This window comes from Canis lupus, chromosome 23, assembly GCF_011100685.1.
Source record: "Canis lupus familiaris isolate Mischka breed German Shepherd chromosome 23, alternate assembly UU_Cfam_GSD_1.0, whole genome shotgun sequence".
NCBI classification, from domain to species: Eukaryota; Metazoa; Chordata; class Mammalia; order Carnivora; family Canidae; genus Canis; species Canis lupus.
The window spans coordinates 14,479,543-14,501,585 of NC_049244.1; the positions used below are offsets into that span (position 1 = coordinate 14,479,543).

Sequence of the window (22,043 nt, forward strand, 5' to 3'; positions counted from 1 at the left end):
CTTTCTTCTTACTCCTTCCCATGACTTGCTTCTGAAATGAACACATTCCTTGTAGTTGCTTAAACTGATTTATATTATACATCCTGACCCATATATCATTGGGATTCAGCATGTAAAGCGGACAGCATTTGGAGCCTCAGCTGGGGTGCTTGGAATCCTGACTTAGGGCTTATTAACTGATTAAACTTAACATCTTGTAGCTTTGGTTTTCTCATCTGTTAAATTTTTTTTCTCCTATGTTATTGAAAAGATTGCACAATGTAATGTACTTGGTATATTTGGTAAAATGCTCACTGACAAAGGGTTTGATGCAATAGACTTTTTTTTTTCTCTATAACCCTCAGTAGCTTTTTCCTGTGTCCCTCGCAGCTTTCCACCATCCTTTCCAATTGGCATTCTTGAAAAACATCTGTTTAGCTAGAAGTTACAGAGTGACTTTAAAAGTTTCTGTGCCAGTGGTGACCAGGCAGCTTTCCTTAATTCAGACCACAAGCAGCAGAGGTCAGCTACATGCATGAGAATACACTGTGATATTTCCCCCTCGCCATCTTTCCTGTTGGCCCTTATTCTCCCATTATTCGTGAAATTTTACAGGAAACTCCACCAGGAAAGCCAACTGAATATAAAACATGTTTCTGACAATATGAATCAGCTACCATAGAACTATAAAGTTGGAAAAACCTTAGAGAAACAATGGCCAACCAATAGGCAGTTATTTTACAACGGAAGAAGAAAGAGGAGAAAACACTGAGCTGAACCTTTATATATGCTTGTTCCTTCAACTCCTCACCATGAGAAGTAAATATTATTACCTGATTTGGTAGGGGTGGAGACTGAGGGTCAGAGAAGGGAAGTCATCTGCCCAAGAACACAGCGGAGGCATGTCTTACTCCAGAGAAGGCCCTTCACCTAGGTGTGTTTTTTCCAATAACAGAAGAGCTGATGAGTAGGAGTAAACAAGCCTTAGGATAAGTCTCAGAAAAAGAGTTTTTGTTCACAAAGGGGGCTCTGAAGGAGTAGGACTTTTTAGGATAAAAATAAAACCTGAAATTTCATTTTACTCTCTCTGAGCCATGCACTCACTTTCCACATGTGGATTGTTCTTTTTCTTTTCCTTTTTTTTAGGACCTGATGTTCTATCGTTATGCCAACTTCTTTGAAAAACATTCCTGCACACAAAAAACTGGAGTGGAGGAGGGCTGAACAGACTCTTCAAAGGAAAGAACTAGAATTTGGTCTTTTAGCTTTTTTTCTCCCTCTTCCTTCCTTCTCTTCTTTAACCAAACCCTCCCCCAGAATACACACATTCATACTTTTCTATAAATTATAACTAATAATAAATTTGATTATGCAAATTCTCCAATGTATCTCAATATTTTCCTTATAATCTGTTTCAACTCCTTCTTGTGGGGACAGGCAGTATTCCATGGATAGACCTGTAACTGAAATGTTACGCCCATATCTCAAGCCAAGATTTCACCCTCCTTTGAAAATTGAAATGCCCTCTCCGTGTATTTAGTCTTGTTAACAGCAATAATCATCATCATTTAGATGCTTTTAGAATATAGAATTTTCTTTGTATGTTTTTGAGACGGATTTCTTTTTAATTGGCATAGTGTTGTAAAAGCTTAGGCTCTGGAGTCTGATTTTTCTGGGTTTGAATTCTAGCTTTCCCACTTCTAGCTGTGAGTCCTCGGGCTAATTGTTTAATTGCCTTAATCATCAGTTTTCTCATCTGTAAAACAGGAAAGAGTAATATAGTTCTCATAGAACTATGGAAAAGTTAAATGAGCCTATGGTTGGAAAATATTTAGTAAAATGGATGGAACATGGTACATGCTGCATAGTTAGCTATCCTCCATCATTATCTTCTTCTTCATCCTCATTTTAATGTGGGATATTGATGAAAGAGCTACATAAAATAAAAGAATAATATGTACAAATCATTGTGAGGAAAGTTTCCCAATACTGACTTTTAAGTAATTTAAAGCAGTCATAGGGGCAGCCCCAGTGGCACAGCGGTTTAGTGCTGCCTGCAGCCCGGGCGTGATCCTGGAGACCCGGGGTCGAGTCCCACGTCCGGCTCCCTGCATGGAGCCTGCTTCTCCCTGTGCCTCTGCCTCTCTCTCTCTCTCTCTCTGTGTGTCTCTATGAATAAATAAATAAAATTTTTTTTAAAAAAGCAGTCATAGGGATCTATGTTATAAGACTGCAAATATGGCTTAAAACTGGTACCCAGAACTTCTGATTCAAATAATGCTGCAGTGCAAATGTTTTTGACAAAGACATGGATTACCTGGGGTATGCCATCCCTTTCAGAAATAGAGCATGTCAAACAATGGCCAAGTCAAAGCATGTGTTGGATATTTGAACAGGATATATCCACACTATAAGTTCAACTTTTAAACACCACTACTTTGGCTGTTGAAGATAGAGGAATTGAAACCTTTCTAGAGCACAGTGGGTTGTGAGCAGGATTGAGAAACCATGATCTCCACACAACTGTTGAACAAACAGTATCCTTAGTATCTTCTCCATTCCAGCATGGTGCCTGGTTATGACGGGGCAGTGGAGCACAAGGCAATGTTCTGGCTCTCCAGAACATTGTGATCATGACAGGGTGGGTGGAGAGAGGCCTTTAAAAAAGGCATATCAGTCAGGTTCTGCTGTAGTAACAATGAGCCCAAATCAACGACTTAGGCTAAAAAGTATGTACAAGGGAGATAAAGAAGCATGTAACCCAGAGTTCCTCAAAATTTTTTTCATTAATGCCCTCTTAAGGAGAATTTTTATATGTTTTCTTCTAATGCATTCCCAAAATGAAAGTTTCATACCACAGATAAATTGTATGTCTATGTACTATATGTATATCTGTACATATGTACTATATGTATATCCTTATATATAAAAATTGTAGGAGTCTTTTGCCTACCGAGAACAAATTTTCATCCTACTGTGGGCATTATCTCCCCCATTAAGAATTCAGGATCTAACCCACCTTGGAAGGTTTACAAGACACATCAAGAGTCTATAATACTTGGGTTTCATCTCAGAGGTAGCAGGAGGTTCTCCAACAAAGAAGAGGGAATAAGATTCCAGTCAGTGGGAAAGGCAATGGTACCAAAGGTTGAAAGAACCTTCTGTATTTTGGAAACTGTTAGAGTGCCTGGACTTTTGGGCTGAAGTCAGGGCATGGTGTGACAGAGAGCTGGGGAGGTAGGCATGTAATGATTCAGAGCTATGGTAAGGTGGTGAGGACCTCACCATAAAACCAACATTTCAGTTTTTCTTGACCTTCCTTGCCTGCTGACGCTCTAGTCATGGAAACAACTTTATTCCCAAGGGCAACTGTCCCTCACTTTAGCCTTTAAAATACTCCCACAATTGAAGGGGAGGGCTCCTAGCAGCAATGAGGCTAGCAACTGAGGCTTGAAACCTGCTGTTCGCCTTCCGAATGGGTCAGCTGGGAAATCAAGGGAAATGAATCATTGAAAACAGCTGTGTGGGTTGACCATGCTTTGGCAGTTGGCCATTGTTTGCCAGTAAAAGTAGCAGCAGAAGTCAACCTGTACTGAATCTTATTCACACATTTGGCTCAACCTATGGTGAATTTCTTAAAGGCTGATTTAAAGATTCTTTCTGAATTTCACTATTAACAAGAAAGCCATATCCTTATATCACAGAGGCATATTCAGATTGCCTATCAATTTGCAGAATTTATGTCAACTTTTCTATCTTCTTCTATCTTTGCAGCTTTAGCAATTAAAAAAAATCATTCCAGGAAGTAAAGCACACATTATTTTTTGACAAACTTTTGTGTGTTCATATTTTCAAACCAAAGACTGGGTCACAGTGATGTGATAAACATGAACCTCCCTAGGGGTGGGGAATAAGACAAAAAATTGAAATATGGACTGTTTCAAAAAAATCTGGACATAAATTCACCATGTTTAAGGCTAGTCTGGGACTTAGTAAAAATGATCATGTTACAAAACATTAAAATAATTCCCTGACCTATACCTAATTACTTTACTTCAATTTCCACTGAGACATTTTTAACCTCTATGGACAGCAAAAATCCCTCCACTGACTATTTGCAAAATTGAATTCCAAAGCCTGTCTTTTAGGCTTGGTTTCTATAATCTAGCATGGATTACATTTGTGGAATGCTCTGATTTGTCTATATTTCTGTAACATATGGAGAAACAGGAAGCCCAGAACTGCTAAGTGCAGGTCATCATGCAGATACAATGTAATTGTGTTCAGATGTGATATTATTCCTTCTTCTGGGTCTTATTAGAGGCACTCTAATTAATTAAAGGATGACAGATGTCCTTGTTGAATTCTTTTATCCCTTATAGTTAAGGCTTCATTTTTGGAGAATGGTACCATCTGAGTGAAAATAATCCATTAATACCAGGTTAAACAGAGACAAATAATGAAAATATAATTAAGAAGAACTGAGCCTCACTATGATTCAGAGGTAAAATTAAGTCCAACTTGTGACACTGAAGTTTCCCTGTGTCAGAGGCCCCAGTCCAGGTGGGTGCTCCAGCTTTCCCAGCATAGTCACCCCCTCCTGGAGCCAACATCATGAGCATTATTTAGATATTAGCACTGTATCCAACTTCCCCTTCACTATTAATGCTCTTTTGACAGTGGGAACCTCCCTCTAGTTCCAGTTCAAGTGGGTAACTTTGCAGCTGTAATTCCACAGCTGCTGAATGTACTAAAGATGTTGAATGCACTAGAAAAAGAATCACAGAATCATAGAAACTGAAGGAGGCTGCAGGGACAGGCTGGTCCATATCCTGTTCTTCCCCCTAGAAAAGATGTAGCCACACAGTGAATCCATTTTTTAAATCAAGACTAACTTTAATTATATTGAATTCTGAAAATTAAAAGATCTGTTCTGTATAGTACCATATGGATTTTTTTTCCCTCTTTGGCTTGTTTTTGTCAAGAACCGAGGTGGATTTATGAAGAAGCTAATGAAGCTTAAACATTAAGACTTTTCCAAAATGATGGAAAAAGTTTTGGAAAGTCCATGTCTTTAGTAATGTTTCTGTAACAGGACTCTAAAAGTGCTCTGTTTTAACTAAAACCTCACCACTGTCTCTTTCCACTCTGACATCTCCATCATATTGTCTCTTATATCAAGTGGCCACAGATTGGAGTTCCAGCTAGAAAAATGTTAGGTAACTCATATTTATATAATTTGCTGACATAGTTGTATATTTATTGATAGTGGTACCATTGTAGGAATGGCCTCTAGAAATAACTCCCAATTCAACTGTGCTCACTTATCCAGAGCCATGTCATGCAGGTGTACAGGCTCCAGACGTTGTATTATGAACTGAGGCTATCTCATGGACACATGGCACAAGAAATAAGTAAGTAGTGGAGCAGAAACAAGGCTTAAAATGTCCAGTGCTAGAAATGAGTCTATATAAAGAAAAATCTTCCAAATCTTACATGTCATACAAGAAGAACACATACATTTTCTCGAATTTGGTGTCCTGAAATTTGATGACTTTGCCAATACAAAGTTGTATAAAGTTGAGAAAAACTTTTCAAATACCAAAAATAAAAAATAAATAAATTTTGATCAATCATGCCAGATGAAAGACATTATTTTTACTTTCTATCTATAGAAAGATATATAATAAAATTACTATCATAAAAAGAAATGATCAAAGATTTTACCTGTCAAAAATGTAAGGAAAAGTGCTACAGTCTCCAGCAGTTAATTGATTAAATGTATCATTTTTTTTAGATTTTTGGCATTATTATAGTTGCCCATTTTATTAGATTTATAGGTTATTGTAATTTATCTTCTTATTCTAAATGTTTATTTTTGTTCCTAATTTGTGTTTGTGATTTTGTGCTCTTTTACTTTAAAAGGGCCTCCAAATGGTATAAGTTTCAGCATGTGTGGAGGTTTGGAAACAGAAGAGGTTGGGTGTGATTAGCAGCATCCAAAGGGCCCCTGAGAAGTCCTAGTCCCCTGGTATTCATGTTTCTAGGGAAGGAACTTCTTTCTCTTGAATGTGGCTTGGACTTGATGACCAACTTCTTAAAAATAAGGTAGGACAAGGTGATGGGATGTCACTTGGAAATTACAGTATAAAAAGAAAAAAAGACTATACTTTTCTATTGGGTGTCTCTATCTCTCTGAAGGAAGCAGCCGACATGTGACCAGCCATATGGAGAGATGCACAATAGCCAAGACCTGATGTCCCCAGCCAATAGACAGATTGGACTCAAGGCCTGCCAACAGCCACGGAAGTATGCTTGGAATGGAATCTTCCCCTTCTGAGAACCTTGAGATGCAGCCTGACAAACAGCTCCATCATTCAACCTTGTGCAAGACCTGAGCCACAGGCATCCAGCTAAACCATACCCAGATTCCTGAGGAATTTGTGAGATAATAAATGCTGTTTTGAGGAGTAAGTTTTCAGACAATTTGTTATGTACTAATAGATGACTAATATGTTGGGGAAAGATAAAGATAATTTAATCAACTTATTAAATCCTTCTCAGCATGGAAGGAATATTGTCTTGTTTAATGAAATATCATTTCCTGATACTGTTGAAAATCCATTTCCTTGCTTCTTTCTATGTTCTGATACAGGACTCTGGTGATACTCATGAATTAACATAATATTCATGTTTGCCTATTGGAGTTGATGAGCAATTCATAATATTAAAAAGTTTGTATTATTCTTAAACCTGTATGTATGTGAGTGTAGGTGAAACATGTGAAATGTGATAAACTTGTTTTCATTGAAAATTAGACAGATATTGAATGTTAGAATTAGGAAATTTTACTTTTTATAAAATATTTTACATATTTAAGAGGGAGAGAGAGAAGTAGACTCTCCACTGAGCAGGAAGCCTGATGTAGGGCTTGTTCTTAGAATCCAGAGATCAGGACCAGTGCCCAAGGTAGACACTTACTCGACTGAGCCACCCAGAGGCCCTGGAAATTTTGTTTTTTAAAAAACATTTTAAAAGATTTTGTTCTGTATTCAATAACATTTTTAAAATTCAGCTTTAAATAAATTTCAGGGTAAAATCAATATTCATGATTTCTAATTATACTTTGCTTGTTAAATTAGTATATAATTTTTAATATTTTATAATAAAATATCTTTTTAAAAGCATTTGCATAATCATTTTATTTTTAAAGTTTTTACGTTTATTTTACTTTACTTTTTTGATGAAATAATATTTAAATGTGTTTATTTGGAACACAAATACTCTTAATTTTTGCATCTTGTATTTTATTTAAGCATCCATAGATGCTTAAGATTATGTTGGGGCACCTGGGTGGCTCAATTGGTTAAGCATCCAACTTGAGATTTTGGCAGATTATGATCTCACGGGTCATGGGATGGAGGCTCTGTGCTTAGCAGGGAATCTGCTTGAAATTCTTTCTCTCCCTCCCCTTCTACTTCTTCCTCATTTGCACCAGCATGTGCTCTCTATCTCTAAAATAAATAAATCTTTAAAAATTATGTCAAAATGTGATTATTTACATAGAGATTTTGCCAAAATGAAGAAAAATATGATAAATTTCATGGAAGAAACATATCAAATGTTATGAACTACACATATCTCTATTTTATCATCCACTTTAACATGACTGGTCTGTCAATAAAACACACAAAACTACATACTGATAATTAAATTCAGTAACATTTGATATCATCTGTCATATAAAAACCATAACTTTATATATAATTTTCAAGTTTGTCATTATGAAGATAAGTTTCAGAGTAAGAGGATGGAATATAGTTTAATTAACAGTTTGTTATTTTGATTTATAATTTTAGAGTATTTAGCTGTATAGCATGTGGACATCATTGGTACTCTTGCTCCAGGTCCTGCAAATATTAGGGGTAGGTGTGTCCTTTCTGACAACTCTATTTAAAATTTCAACATCATCTGTACCCCCCAAGTATACTTCTTCACCTTCTTAGATTTACTTTTCTTTAAAGCTCTTATCAATATATTACATGCTATACATTCTACTTTTTATTTATTGTTGTCTTTTTTTTCCTTACTGGAGTGTAATCAAGCTTGATAAGAGGAGGGATTTTTGTTGTTTTCATTGCTATATTCTTGGCACATATAATAATGTCTGGAACATACTTGGTACTCAGTAAATTCACATATTCATTCATTCTTCAATCACAAAAATATTTATTGAGTATCCCTTATGCTTCAGACATTGTTGAATTCTATTAGTTGGCACTTGAAAAGCAAAGATAAAAAAGGGCAGAAGTTGTACTGTGCTTTTAATTAGAGAAATAAATAAATGAGGTTATCTCATCCCAGGGCTACACCGTTTTCTTGAAAGGCGAGAGAGCATAAGCCACCAACCACTCCCATATCTCACTATGGGATTCCTTTCAACTACTGGTTTCAATTTAAAAACCATGACATTATTTCTTTGTCACCTGTTTTAGAATACAAGAAGTGACTCATAAATTCTTTAATCCCTCTTGGCAGCAAGGTTGTTTCTGAGTCCACATAGTTAATTGTTGCCTCAGGAATCATCCCAGAGTAAAGATGGATGTGAACCAGCCTTAAATGGTAAGTTTTAGGCTACAAAGGCTTTTATGTGGCTCAATTCTTTTTTCCCTACAAGGGGAATTCACACACACACTGCAAACATCAAAGGCTACCTGCAATTAAGATCTTATTGTAAGGCTACTCATGTACTTTTGTCAAGCAAAATAAAAACTGAGCTTGTTTCTGAAGCTAAGTACAGTTTTGTCATCATCTCCTGTTTTTACAGCAATGCAAGTAATACTGCTTTTAAAAACAACGAGCAGACTTAGAATCCTGAGTTTTATTTTCTGCACTGCCACTAAGCCATGTGACCTTGGGAAGGTTACTAGAGGTTATGTATGCCCCATAAATGGTAGAGAAATTTCAAGAGCTTTCAAAATTGAAATACATATTTACAAATTAACTTATACTTTTTATTGAATATATCATATATTTAATATATTTATAATTCAATATATTTATAATTTGTATTCAGTATATTTTTTTACATATATATTTCCTACTTTATGCAGAGAAAGGAAAGAGGGAAGATTTAAGGAAAGCAAAGTCTGCTTATAAAATGAGAATCAATTGTTTAATCCATATTGATTGATAGTAAATCAAATAGATGAGAGGAAAAAGCCAATCTAATTCTGTATCTAATTGTCCATTCAGTTTAGTCAAATATCATTTGACCCCCACGTATGGACACATAGAAGACCATCTGCCACAAGGTCTGTTGAATTCCCTGATTGCCAGTAGTGCCGGGCAACAGCCTCTGCCTAAGGACAGAAATATGTGCAAAGAAGGGATTTGGGAGTCTGATAGTTAATCAAAGGCCCAGATGAACGTGCAAGGGTTTTCAACTTAGATTGCTTATAACAGCAAGAAATGGAGAATAAACTACCTACCTATTTAAAAGAGTTGGTTAAATACAATATAATAATGAGATATATACATATAGGTTGATCATGAAGGATGATGTGATAGAAATAAATGTGTTTACATGGAGAGATGCTTATAACATATCAGATGAAAAATTAACATGAACAAGGGTTTAGCTGATGTGGTTCTGTCTTCATAGTAAAAAATTATATATGAATACATGTAAATATATTTCCTGTCTTCTTCTCTCTTATTCTCTTTCTCTTCTCCTCCTCTTTGCATGTGTGCATGTACATGCACACACATGCACACACACACATCTACAGAGATATACTGAAATCTTTACAGCATTTATCTTCAGGTGGTAAGATTATGGGTTATTTTAATTTTTTTCTCTATGTCTATAACATGAAATTTTTAAATAATGAAGATTATTATTTATACACTAATATTTAAATAATAAACAAATAATAAAAGCAGTCAATTGCTCTGCCCTCAAGCCTTGAAATTTGAGAAATCTTTAGAGTTTTCCAGATCAAGATTTACAACCCTAACAGAGAAGACCTGATTCATCCTCTCTTGCCAATAAGGTGTGACCACTTAGGGATTCTCCTGGTAATCTGGTTACTGGAGAAGTTCAATACTACCTATATAATAATTATTCCTTGACATCTTGTTGAATAATTCCAAACACTCATTCATACCTCATTCCTGATTCAACCTTCCAGTAAATATCTATTAGACACTAGGCATGTATTTTATTATCATTTTATTATTTTTATGACTTATATAGTAATATTAATAATCCATTATTTGATTATTATTATCTGATCTTTATGTATTGAAAGCCAGGCACCTTATTAAGCACAAGCCTGGCTCTGTGCTAAGCAATAAGGTTATAAGGGATGAGGAAAAAAAAGAAAAAAGCTAGGCATGATCTTTTCTTCTATGGGAAGCTAACAAGGTCATTCTTCATTTTGAAAAAGATTAAATTCAGTACAGGAAGTTTAGGTGGGTGACCTGCAAAGTTGTTCAGCATTAACCAGATCACAGATCTTCTAAATCTTATGTCAGGACATTTTCCTTTATACCACACTTAAATAAAACAAACACAACCAAGATAAAATCCAAATAGTCAAATTTCTTCTACTGTAAATTGGAATAAAATTAGGAAAATAAGAAAAATAATTCTCATCCAGAAGTTTACCACCTTGTAGCATTATCAACAATAGCTAAACTATGGAGAGAGCCCAAATGTCTATCAACTGATGAATGGAAACAGAAGTTCTCCACCCTAAGCTTACTGTTGACAAGGTAGCATACCAGAAAATTTTTATACTTCTATATAGACAGTGTGATTTTTAAAAAGAAAAAAAAGCAAGCAACTAATTAATTAATCTTAGGTATACAACAAAATATAGGCCAATTCACCTTGTTTCCATTAATTTTAGACTAAGTCTTTTTTTTTTTAATTTATTTATTTAATCATGAGAACAGAGAGAGAGAGAGGCAGAGACAGAAGCAGGCTCCATGCAGGGAGCCCGATGTGGGACTCCATCCTGGGTCTCCAGAATCACTCCCTGGGCTGAAGGTGGAGCTAAACCGCTGAGCCACCCAGGTTGCCCCTAGACTAAGTCTTAATCATAGATAATCCACTTAATTTTAAAACTTAATGAATTATTAATAGTTAAAAAGCAATGATAGTTACTTCTCATACATAAGAGGGTTTCATACATAAACTATGAAATGTATCATTTCACTACTCATATTTTTATAATTAAGATGAAAGATAAATATTGCCCATAAACCACACAAATTCTTCATTATAACTGGAATCATATTTGGCATCTAGGTTTCTCTCTACACTCTTCATGTTGACAAGGTTATGAGATCTTCATTCTTATAGGAATCAACTTATTTTGTAATAAAGAAGCCATAATAGTTTAAAAAATTAAAACAGACCACCATCTTCTCTCTTCTTCCTCCTCCATCGTTTCCTCAGTACCACTGACAAGTGAATTTGCCTCCACATCAAATAATAAAACCAAAGGGTAGATGCATGATAATTTGAGAAAAGTGACAAAAATATAACCCTTACTCCAAAGGAGATATAACATGCATATTTATTTTTAAATGCCATCCATATGTAGTATGTGTTTTTATGAGCATTTTATTAAAGACAAGAGGTTCACCATAATGTTCTAAGACAGATGGTAAGCAGCACACACACACACATACATACATGGATGCCATATTTCACTTGGACCTATAATAATAGATACAACTGGCTCAAATTGCTTCCAGTTCCCTGGGTTAAGGAGGTAGAGTCCTCACTGCATCGCTGCTGTGGGCTCTGAGGGTGGAGTTGATAATCTCAGGGCCACAACAGGCTCCCAGGTCCTCTGACCTCATATACTTTCTCTGTTCTACTTCCAAAACCATTTGACTTCCATCTCAGTTCATTTTTTTTTTTAATCTCAAAAAAGAATTCAAACTCATCAAAGTATTTGTGAGCATAATAGACTTTCTTGGGGAAGGACATCATAATTCAGAACACCAGAGTAGGACTTCGCTTTTCAGCAATAAAAACAGCTTTGCCAGGAATAAGAAAGCATCATTCCTCTATAGTGGCATTTCACTGGCCACACCAAGTCTCAACCTCTCTCCATCTATTCCACTCCTGTCTTTCCTTCTCAAATTTCCTTCTCAGGTGCTCCCTATGTACAGCCTTGGCATTCAAATTATATCTGCTATCACATGGAGCATCCCACTCTGGTTTTAGTATCTGGCCATACCCACATCACACCCAGTCTCCTGTTTCACTCAGCCTTATTCAAGTATTTCCCAGATGAAGATACTTCTCTCCCCCCAAAGACTTTTGTTGGGCAAACATTTTTAAAAAGGAAAAGAAAAGCATTTCTCTCTCTGCAGAGATTTTCCCCCTTTTTATGCTAAGATGCACAATTCTCATATTTTAGCATTTCTGAAATCCAGATGAGTGTGTTTATATAGTAATAGTCAACTATTTTGAGACTCAAAAGAATATGGGCCTGGGATAGAAGGTTGTGATAATGACTCAAATAACATTTTTCAAAGAGAAAAATAAGTTTGCTTTTGTCCTCTCTGCCTCAAAATGGCCAGTGAACTTTGTGCAGACACAGTCTGGTTTCTCTGTCCCAGGAAGATAGTTACTTCTTATGTCAGAGGTTCATCAATGGTAGTCTTGTCAACTGCTGAATCTTCAGTACCAACAGGTCTGATGGGGCCACTGCATCTGTACACAGATGCTCAAGCACTATGTCTTGATAAAAATATGAGACCACTTGGACTATGGTTCAGATTTCCAGCTGTCTGATAACACAGGTTTGACACACCTTAATGTGTCCTTTCAGAGGAGAAAGGGGATTGGACTTCAGGACAGCAAAGCTTCTGTAAAACTATCAGAAATATGGTGCAGAAAATCATTTTTTAAATGTCAAATAGATTGTAGAATCCTGTTGGAGGTCATCGAGACGACGTGACTGCTGGTTGATACTCAGGCTAGATCCAGGCAATCAGAGACCCCTGACTCCCTCCGTCCTTAGAACGTATGTTCCACCTACTGTTTCCACAATAGGAGCTGTTTCAAGGACACAGCGTTGAGAGAGCAGTGTGGTGTTGAGAATACCTGCAGAGTATAACTGGCAGAGCACATGTAACATGGTTAAAACCTCTTTTTAAACTTTAAGATCCTAGAAGTGGTTCAGACATCTACACATCTTGCGGTCACTCAAGACAAATCTGATACATAAGTTTCTTGACTTGTTCTACCTGCCACCTACCAATCTGGAGTGGCTGGTCTCTTTTTTCTATCTCTCCCTGCTCTCAGTGAATGGGAGCCAGTTTGTGAACCAACAAATCCACACATGCCCAGAGCTACTGTAAAGAGATTTTGAGTCTCTACTGCCAGGCAATTTGTAATACTGACAATAACACGGAAAACTAGTAACGATATGGTCCATGGAGTAAAGAGATGGAAAACCAAGAGGTGAATGTTGTGAGAAACTTTTACAAATGGTGAGAAAGTAATTTGCTATATGGCAAACATGATCAGTGCTCTAGCCACATCCCTCATACCGGCCAGTTGCTCATGACAAAGTTCATCAGTGTCTGCAGCTTTTACATGTGGGCTTATTTTTCACCAGACCACAGAAGACTGCTCTGTCCAGAAGCATAAGTAACAAGCCAGAAAAGTCAGAAAAATTAACAATTCCTAGGACCAGTGCTCAACCCATAACTCTCTGGAGTGAATGTAATTCCAAGGTATGTGTTTTTCCACACCCCAATGTTTCCTCATGGCATTAAGTTTCAGCTGCCCAAGTAATGGGTAGCTCCATAACCACCCCTTCCCCAAGGCCTGCTAGTCCTCCCTGCAACTCCTTGACAACTACTTGCACTGAATTCTTGCCTCATGTCTGCTTCTGGGGAACCAAACTCTGGCACCCAAAATCAGACTTGGAAATTTTTGGTCTCTGTACATATGGTTAAGATTCTTTGTTGATGATCTTGGCTATTAAAAGTGATTTGTCATTAGTCTTTGAAATTCCCATGTGCAATACCAGACAGCCATGTTATGAAGAAGTGAAGTGGAAATTAGCTGCTGATGTCATTTTTTGTCACATTATTTGTACTTGGCATTTGGGTTGGTTTAAGAACATTGTTAGGAGACTACAGCATTTAAACATATTCATTTTTGGTTATTTATTTCAGTGTCTGTGGATTTATAACTTTGGCAAGTGATTTGTGTTTATTTTTAGTGGCAGATATCCATCTTAAAGTTAAAATTTTTAAATGTTGACATATCCACATTGTGTAGAAAATGATCATTAACTTGTAACCAAGGTATGATCTCATATTATTACTTCTCCTTTTATTGAAAAAAAAAAAACCTACATTTTTATTATTTCCTCCAAGAACAAGTCATACATTTGGTTGAGATAAAAAATAATATATAGTAATATAATAATAGTGAATTTTTTTAACTAAAAAGCTCTTAACTTTATGGTGCTCCTATAATCAATGATGTCTTAAAATTCAGGAAATACGTACATATATTGTGTTAATAATATGTGCTCATTATAAAATTTCCTAAAATAAAACCTCAAAAGTATAAAGAAAAAAAAGCCATAATCTCAACAAATATAAACCGTATTACCATTTTAAAATGTATTTCCAAACATCTCCTTCTCTGTGTTTATACTCATATATTTTGGCATAAATAAGATTATACAATATGTATTGTTTTATTGAATACTATTGTTATGTGATAATGCTTCACAAATGTTTTTCCACTTATTCAAAATGCCAATATCTTCCTTGACAAGAACAGATGCTATGCAGATGTTGACTACGTGACCAGTGTATGGTACCGATTGAGAGTACTTCCTACTTTGAAGTAGCAATATTTGCCAAGAGCATTTGAAATGGCCTTCACTGTATTAATTATTTTTAGTTGCTACCTTTTGGGAGACTATCCAAACATGTATATGAAAATGATACCCAAAGATGTATATCTAACTAACTCATTAATGCATCAATCCTGATGAAGAGAGCAGGATTGTAGCGAGGTAAAACAAACCTATCCTGAACTTGGGGGCAAGCAAGGCAGGCTCAGGCAAGTCACCCAAAGTGGGGGACCTACAACAGATAGGAAACATAAAAAAAACAAAGGTGGGACCGTTTTTCCTTTAAATTACTGTGTACCGGATGCCTGGGTGGCTCAGCAGTTTAGCGCCTGCCTTCAGCTCAGGGCGTGACCCTGGAGTCTCGGGGATCAAGTCCCACGTCAGGCTCCCTGCATAGAGCCTGCTTCTCCCTCTGCCTGTGACTCTGCCTCTCTCTCTCTCTCTCTCTCTCTCTGTCTCTCATGAATAAATAAATAAAATCTTTAAAAAAAATAAAAATTAAAAAATAAATTACTGTGTAAATCTGGGCAAATTTCTCAACTTCTCTATGAGTTAGTTTTATTCACTGCACCTGGAGGAGACTGATTCTTCTTCTATATGACAATTTTGCTGGTTAAGATTTTATTAATTGATCACTTTTTGAGTTCTGGCACACTGTAATAGACATGTATGGTTTCTATCAGCTTCCCTTCTGCTGTTAACAAAACCCATCCTTTCCTTTTGGGGAACCACACCTTCCCCAATGTCCGCCAGAAAGCTTATGTGGGGCTGACCCCACCTCTGGATCCATAAGTGGGCGAGTCAACCAGTCTTGGCCAGTTAGGATACCAAATCCCTTGAATCATAATGATGGGTTCAGAAATCAACATATGATTCAAGTCAGCCAATGAGAATCCTACTTGGGAAAGTCTCCCCTTGTGTTGCAAATCTGGTAGAAGATAAGTCTGGAGCTGCTGACTGGCTATCTTCTTTATTGCTTGGGGGGAGTTTATAGAGGATAAAGCAAGCAACAGGAAAGATAAATAGGAAAGCAGATCCTTTCTGTACTTGTTTCTGAAAGTTTTTCAACAGAGGAGGTCTAGGGGCTCCAAGAGCAACAGTGATTCATGAACCACACTGTGGCAGTCATACAAGGTGGTAAATAAACTTCAGGGAGGCAGAACCCTGGGCAGGAAGTTTCCAGCTTCAGTGATGATTCCCATATTTCAAGCCTGCCATGGAAGTAGAGATCCACCACTGTGGCCTGGATAATAAGGGTGTCAGTACATTTGGGAACTGGCTATTAGAAGTCCTGCTTCTGCTATCCAGACACCACAGAAACCTCTTGGTTCTGGTGGGAGCCTGAGAGAAAGGAAAGACTCTAAAATGCCCGCATCTATATTTCTTATCCATTTCAGTGCAGGCTTGATGTTAGACTTTATTTAAACTTTAAAAACTATAAAAAATATTGAAATGTGATATGTCTCGCAAACGTGAATTATTTAACTAGAACTCTGCGAACTGCAGGGCATGCTCCTTTTTCTCTTTTCCCTACATTGCTTTTTTTGCCTCCGTACTTGTGTGACAAGTTGTCTTGCATAAAGTTAGTCTCAGTGCAGGGCATGTGTGTGTGTGTGTGTGTGTGTGTGTGTGTTTAAAGGAAATGAGAAGAGCTTTGCTATTGTTAGGAGCAAGCTGCTAAGAGAGGAGAGCATGGGTGTGACAGAGCCAGGGTTTCTACTTAATAGGAGGAGGAGTGGTGCTTGGCCTGTTTCTTAAAGCATTTGTGGGACCCAGGCAATGATGGTGGAAGAAGACACTGCGTGACAAGAGTCATGACACTGAGAGATCACAACACTCTGGGGAAGGAAAGTGGTGGAAAATGGGTTGATTTTAAAGGGTCTTAAAAGTTGTTCTAAGATTACGAACTTTGTTCAGTAAGTAACTGGAGTCCATGAACGTTTCCTAAGGAAGGAGTCACATGAATAATCTTTGGCTTATAATAACTTTGATCATGCAGTAGAGGATAGTGGTTCTTAAACAGTGAGCCCAGACCAGCAGTATTGCCATCACCTGGCTACTTGTCTGAAATGCAGATTCCTGGACCACACCCAGGCCTATGATCTGGGTGTTTAATAAGTCCTTCAGGTGATGATGATGCACACCCAAGAAGCAGTATGTGAAGGGGAAAGCACCTTTCTTATGAGTCACCTGACGAAAGTTGAATGTATTGCCTTTAGATGTTTTAATCCAAAGGTAAGTCAGGCCACAGCTTATTAACAGGCTGTTCACCCCATAAGGAGAGAAAGTAGAATTTATTCCTTCATGTAAGGAACATATTAAAGTGCTGCATTTTTCTCCTTCTTTGCTGAATTCCACACAAACTATACAAAACACACCCCAACCTCAACTATTGTCTAGAGAAATACAATAAAATAAAATTTAGCCACAGGCTCCTCCCCTCCCCAGATTCTCCCACTGGCTAACAGGATTTCACTATATTAGCCCCTGTTCTAGAGATGGGTGGATACCTTCGAGATAGTGTTCATTCATGTGAATGTCACACCTCAGAGACATCAGCTTTGAATTTCTTCAGAGCTGGATCCAAAGCTATTTCTCAAACCCTTCTCAAAATGTTCTTGATTTAATGCCCAAGAAATATTGGCAAGGATAAGGGAGCACATTCAGGGCTGTTGGGACTGCCAGCAGGCAGACAGGCTTACAGAAGACCCTTCTTTGGGTCCTGCCAAGCCTTGAACATGCTTTCTGGTGCACAGTGCTGCTGCTTTAGATCCAGGAGCCTGGAAGTCCTCCTACATGGGGAAACCATTCCATGCTGTAGGGGATAGGACCAAGGAAGAGAGAGCCTCTATTCCCTTGATAAGAGTCAACCAGCACTGTGGTCTCTGACCACTGGTTTTCCAGCTCGTTGACTCATGCACATTTTGTTTCATAGATGTCTTATGAATGCAATGAGGAACTCCTGGAGTTTGGAGTTTAAAGGGATTCCCTAAGCCATGAAGGTCTTTTCTTACTTTCTTCCCTGATGGATGCTCCTGTGGTCTCTTGAACACTTCCAAAGATGGGCCTCACATTATTTTGAAGACTGTAAAGTATCAGAGCGTGAACATGTCCATGGTGTTAGACCACCAAAGCAGGACTGCAAAGGAGTTACCCAAGAATCAGTCTTGAGATGCAAGAGATCATCCATCTCACCCTATAAAAGGGATTAGAGGTAGCCAGAACGATGGGGAGCATTTCTTTAGAGAGGATTGGTGTTGCTATGCAGGGAGTCCCACCTCCCTCTGTAAAATGGCAAAATATATTAGTGTCATTGTGAGTAGGATTCTTTGCAGAGTCAATTATATTATGTGTCTAAACCAGGGTTTCTGAACCTCAGGACTGATGACATTTTGGACTGGGTAATTCTTTGTTGTTTGGGCCTATGTGTACATTGTAGGGTGTCGGGCAGCATCCCTGGCCTCTCCTGTAGATGCAATAGCACCCTATCCTCAATTGTAATAATCAAAAATATCTCTGGACATTGCCAATGGCCCCTGAGGACAAAATTGCCCTTGGTTGAGAACCATTGAATTAGACTCTAATGTCCCTGAAAATTATTATATGCATGTATGTAGGGTGTGTGTGTGTGTGTGTGCATGTGTGTTTGGTAAAATAGCTACCTCCTTACTGCCAGGAAAATGAGGAGACCTATCTTGACTTCACACAACTCATGACTCATGATTGAAAGACTTTGAAAAGCTAGTTGCTGGGTTAGAGTATCAAAGAACACTTTGCTGTGTTTTCTATACTGCATCCTTTGCCTCAAGCCCCAGCCCTTTGTTATGCTAGGTTTAACTCAGACATTCAGAACCACCTTGCCCAGGAAGTATGGGGAGCTCTGTGATCTACAGATTATACCGGTGAGAGTGGGGGAGAGAAGACAAGACTGTAGGGCCAGACCTCCTGGTGGCAGACAATGGTCTCTAAAGTGAGGACTGAATTCCACATTATAAAAGTTTTTAAGGGGGATCCCTGGGTGGCTCAGTGGTTTAGTGCCTGCCTTTGGCCCAGGGCAATCCTGGAGTCCCGGGATGGAGTCCCACATTGGGCTCCCCGCGTGAGCCTGCTTCTCCCTCCTCCTGTGTCTCTGCCTCTTTCTCTCTCTCTCTCTCTCTCTCTGTCTATCATAAATAAATAAATAAAAAATAAATCTTTTTAAAAAAAGTTTTTAAGGGGAGACATTCTATGGGAACAAAATTGAAGGTTGGGCCTCCACTCAAGGGCCAGGTACAGTAACTGGAGGCCTGATGAAGAATTTAATTTTACTTGTCTCTGAATTATTTCTCCTTTGTTTTGGGAACTGTCAAATTCAATATAAACAGTACATGTTTTCTATACCTTAGTTCTTGTTGGTTACCCTGTTCTCCTAGATCCATTACCCCTATATGGCTTGTAGGTGGTGCTGTGGGGAATTATTGAATGAAGCAGGAAAGGGTGTTCTGGTAAACAAAGCCATCATCTCTCAACTTCCTAACCTCCTTTCCTCCACGGCACTGAAGCTGAGATCTTACTTCTGCTTTGCCAGCTCCTTCCTTGTTAGCCTCTTAACAATAGGGGTCCTAGAGGGATTCAGGGAGAGTGCAAGACTGGAGAAGGGAGGAAGGGCTTGCTTCTGTTTGCTGCCTCCTCACTGTGTCACCTGGGCAATGGTTCACCATCAGCAATGGCTGACTTCAGTGGTAGCAATTGGGTTCCCTCTGCAATTTTTCCCTTTTCCTGTAGGGGAAAGCTCCTAAGGTCTTGGTGCTGGTGGCAGTGTCTCCTCTTCAGGACTCTGAACCTCAAGCTTCCAATAGTCTGATTCCCTTGCTTCATCCCCCAGTCCTAAGAAGGGGGCAGCTACTTCCTATGGGCACTATATCTGTGTGGCTTAGAGGACATTTTAGTCCTCTGTACATATTTAACCAACTCCTTATATTACATTCTCTTTATTAAAGCAACTGGTAGGATTCCTGTTTTGTTGGCTGGACCTCAACAGAGGTAAGGAAACAGGGGTTTGTCTACAACATCTCTCTGATGAGATCAGAGTAGTGACAGCAGTTCTGCTCTGAGCCATTTAGTGATTCAGAGTGTTTCCAGCAAGACCAGCGGCAGAGCCAGCAAAGGACTTCAGAGATAGGCTGACAGTGGCAGGAAGAAGGACATGATGCCCAGAAACAACTCCCAAGAGGACAGACTGGGAGTACCCGTGCAAAAATCCCCCTTGTATCCCAAATCTGCAAGAAATTATAGGCTAGCTTTTCTGTTTTTCATAACAAAATAGAATTTAATCAGGTAGAGATGAAACTATCAGAGCATACCACATATAATCAGGAAAGATAGTACCTCATGAAACTTTTGTTCAGTTTTGTATATATGCATGCATGTGGATACTGGTATGTAATATGAAACACCTTTTTTCTGTGGGTCTGGAAAATAATTAAGAGCAGAAGGGAGGCTGACATTTAGGATTCATGTAAAATCATGAGATTTCTGTGCTTTTTAAGTTCCAAGACAACTGACCTGGGCAAATGACTATACCATAATTCAGTCTTAAGGACTCTTTATATACCTAAAAGACTCTCAGTAGGTAATCCCAGGACTCCCCCAAACCTGGGGAATGGAAGTCCCAGGAAGGCCTAAGGATACATGGTCCCTGGATCCTGCCTCCATTTCGTGAGGCTGCTATACCAACCCTGGCTCTCCTGATCTCTTCTCATTCTTGCTTTACATTGGAACCATCATGTACTCATCCCACCCCTGCTCACTAAAATGAATGCAGTCAGAACCCATCACAGTAACTGAAAGTTATATCAGCTTTTTAATTTAGAGACATGTTCTTTGAAATGCTTTAGGCCCTGTGTTAAATATTATTAGACTTCACCCAGTCCAATGTTTTCTAGACTTTTGGGATTAGTATTCTCTTTCTAAAACTCACCGTAGTTCTACTAAACACACACACACACACACACACACACACACACACACACACACACACGCCTTTTATTATAATCCCAGGGACTGGTATCTGAGATTATGATGCAGATAACTCCTCAGATACCAGCACCAGCTGGACCACACTCCCTCACCTCATGGGTCTGAGTCTTGTCTAAAATGTCTATTCATAAACTGGCCATGTTTGGAGAAGGAAATGAGAGGGAGGTCTCAGAATAAAAGGGCCCAGACAAACCTAAAAATTGGGAATGGGCTATTCTTCTAAAGTTTATTTTAGAGTAATACTGTGACAAAAAGACTAGTGGCATCTCAGGATGCAGGCTTCTGCTGTTGTATGATTTTTTTTTTACCAACAAGCTCCTCCTCAGGGAACCTGCCTTAACTTACCAGCATCTGGCCCTTTGATTATACTGTGCATTCCTTGGAGAGCTTCTGTACCTCCTTGGCATTCCATCATGCACTCTTCATTGTGGGGCTGAGTCACACTATGTTGCTGAGCTTTTAGAAGCTCTTTCATGCTAGGGATAAGAAAAGAAATAGTTACCTTAAGTGTAATTAATGAAGGGCTCAGGAGATTCCACTCACAAAAGAATGCAGGGGGAAAGATATTACTTGGCTGCAAATTCACTTTGTTCTTCCAGACTCTCTAACTCTACAGTAACTTTTAAAATTCCAATTCTGGTTGAAACTTGGATGAGCTACATAGAGATTACCTGATCTAAAATTACAGGCAAGGAAAATAAGAACCAAGGCATTTAAATGACTTATCTGAGCTCATTTTAACTGGTTATCAGTAAAGCTATTTGACATAGCATTGATTTCCAATAGATAATTTGTCTTAGGAACATCAAATATAATCCATTGTTAAGCAGCACACCATATGGCAGGAGGGCTGCAATTTCACAAGCACTGACTTGGCATTGAACATTTAATTTAAAAGTTTGCATCAACTGGAAAGCCCCTAATGGAATATCTGGCTCAAGCTTCAAATGGCTTACCCCCACAAAACACCACACTAATGAAAAGGGACATTGTTACCCAAACAGGTAGAGACACACAGCATCATTTCCTTGCTTAGGCGGTGGGCAAATAGGCTATTGTGGATACAGTTGTATTAGTATTAAAAATGTTATTTTCAAGAAGTGAAGATGAAATTATAGAGCTTAAACCTGCATAATA

At 38.2% G+C, this 22,043-nt stretch overlaps 1 long non-coding RNA gene across 1 annotated transcript in view; it reads left to right on the top strand.

The window, feature by feature from the left end:
* The first annotated feature begins 5,956 nt into the window (after positions 1 to 5,956).
* The window catches only part of LOC119865301, a 70,731-nt gene continuing 54,644 nt past the window's right edge, over positions 5,957 to 22,043 (top strand). Inside the window, exons 1-3 of the long non-coding RNA XR_005376704.1 lie at positions 5,957 to 6,087; positions 6,181 to 6,449; positions 13,629 to 13,746. This is a non-coding gene — a long non-coding RNA (uncharacterized LOC119865301). The remainder of the gene's footprint in view (positions 6,088 to 6,180; positions 6,450 to 13,628; positions 13,747 to 22,043) is intronic.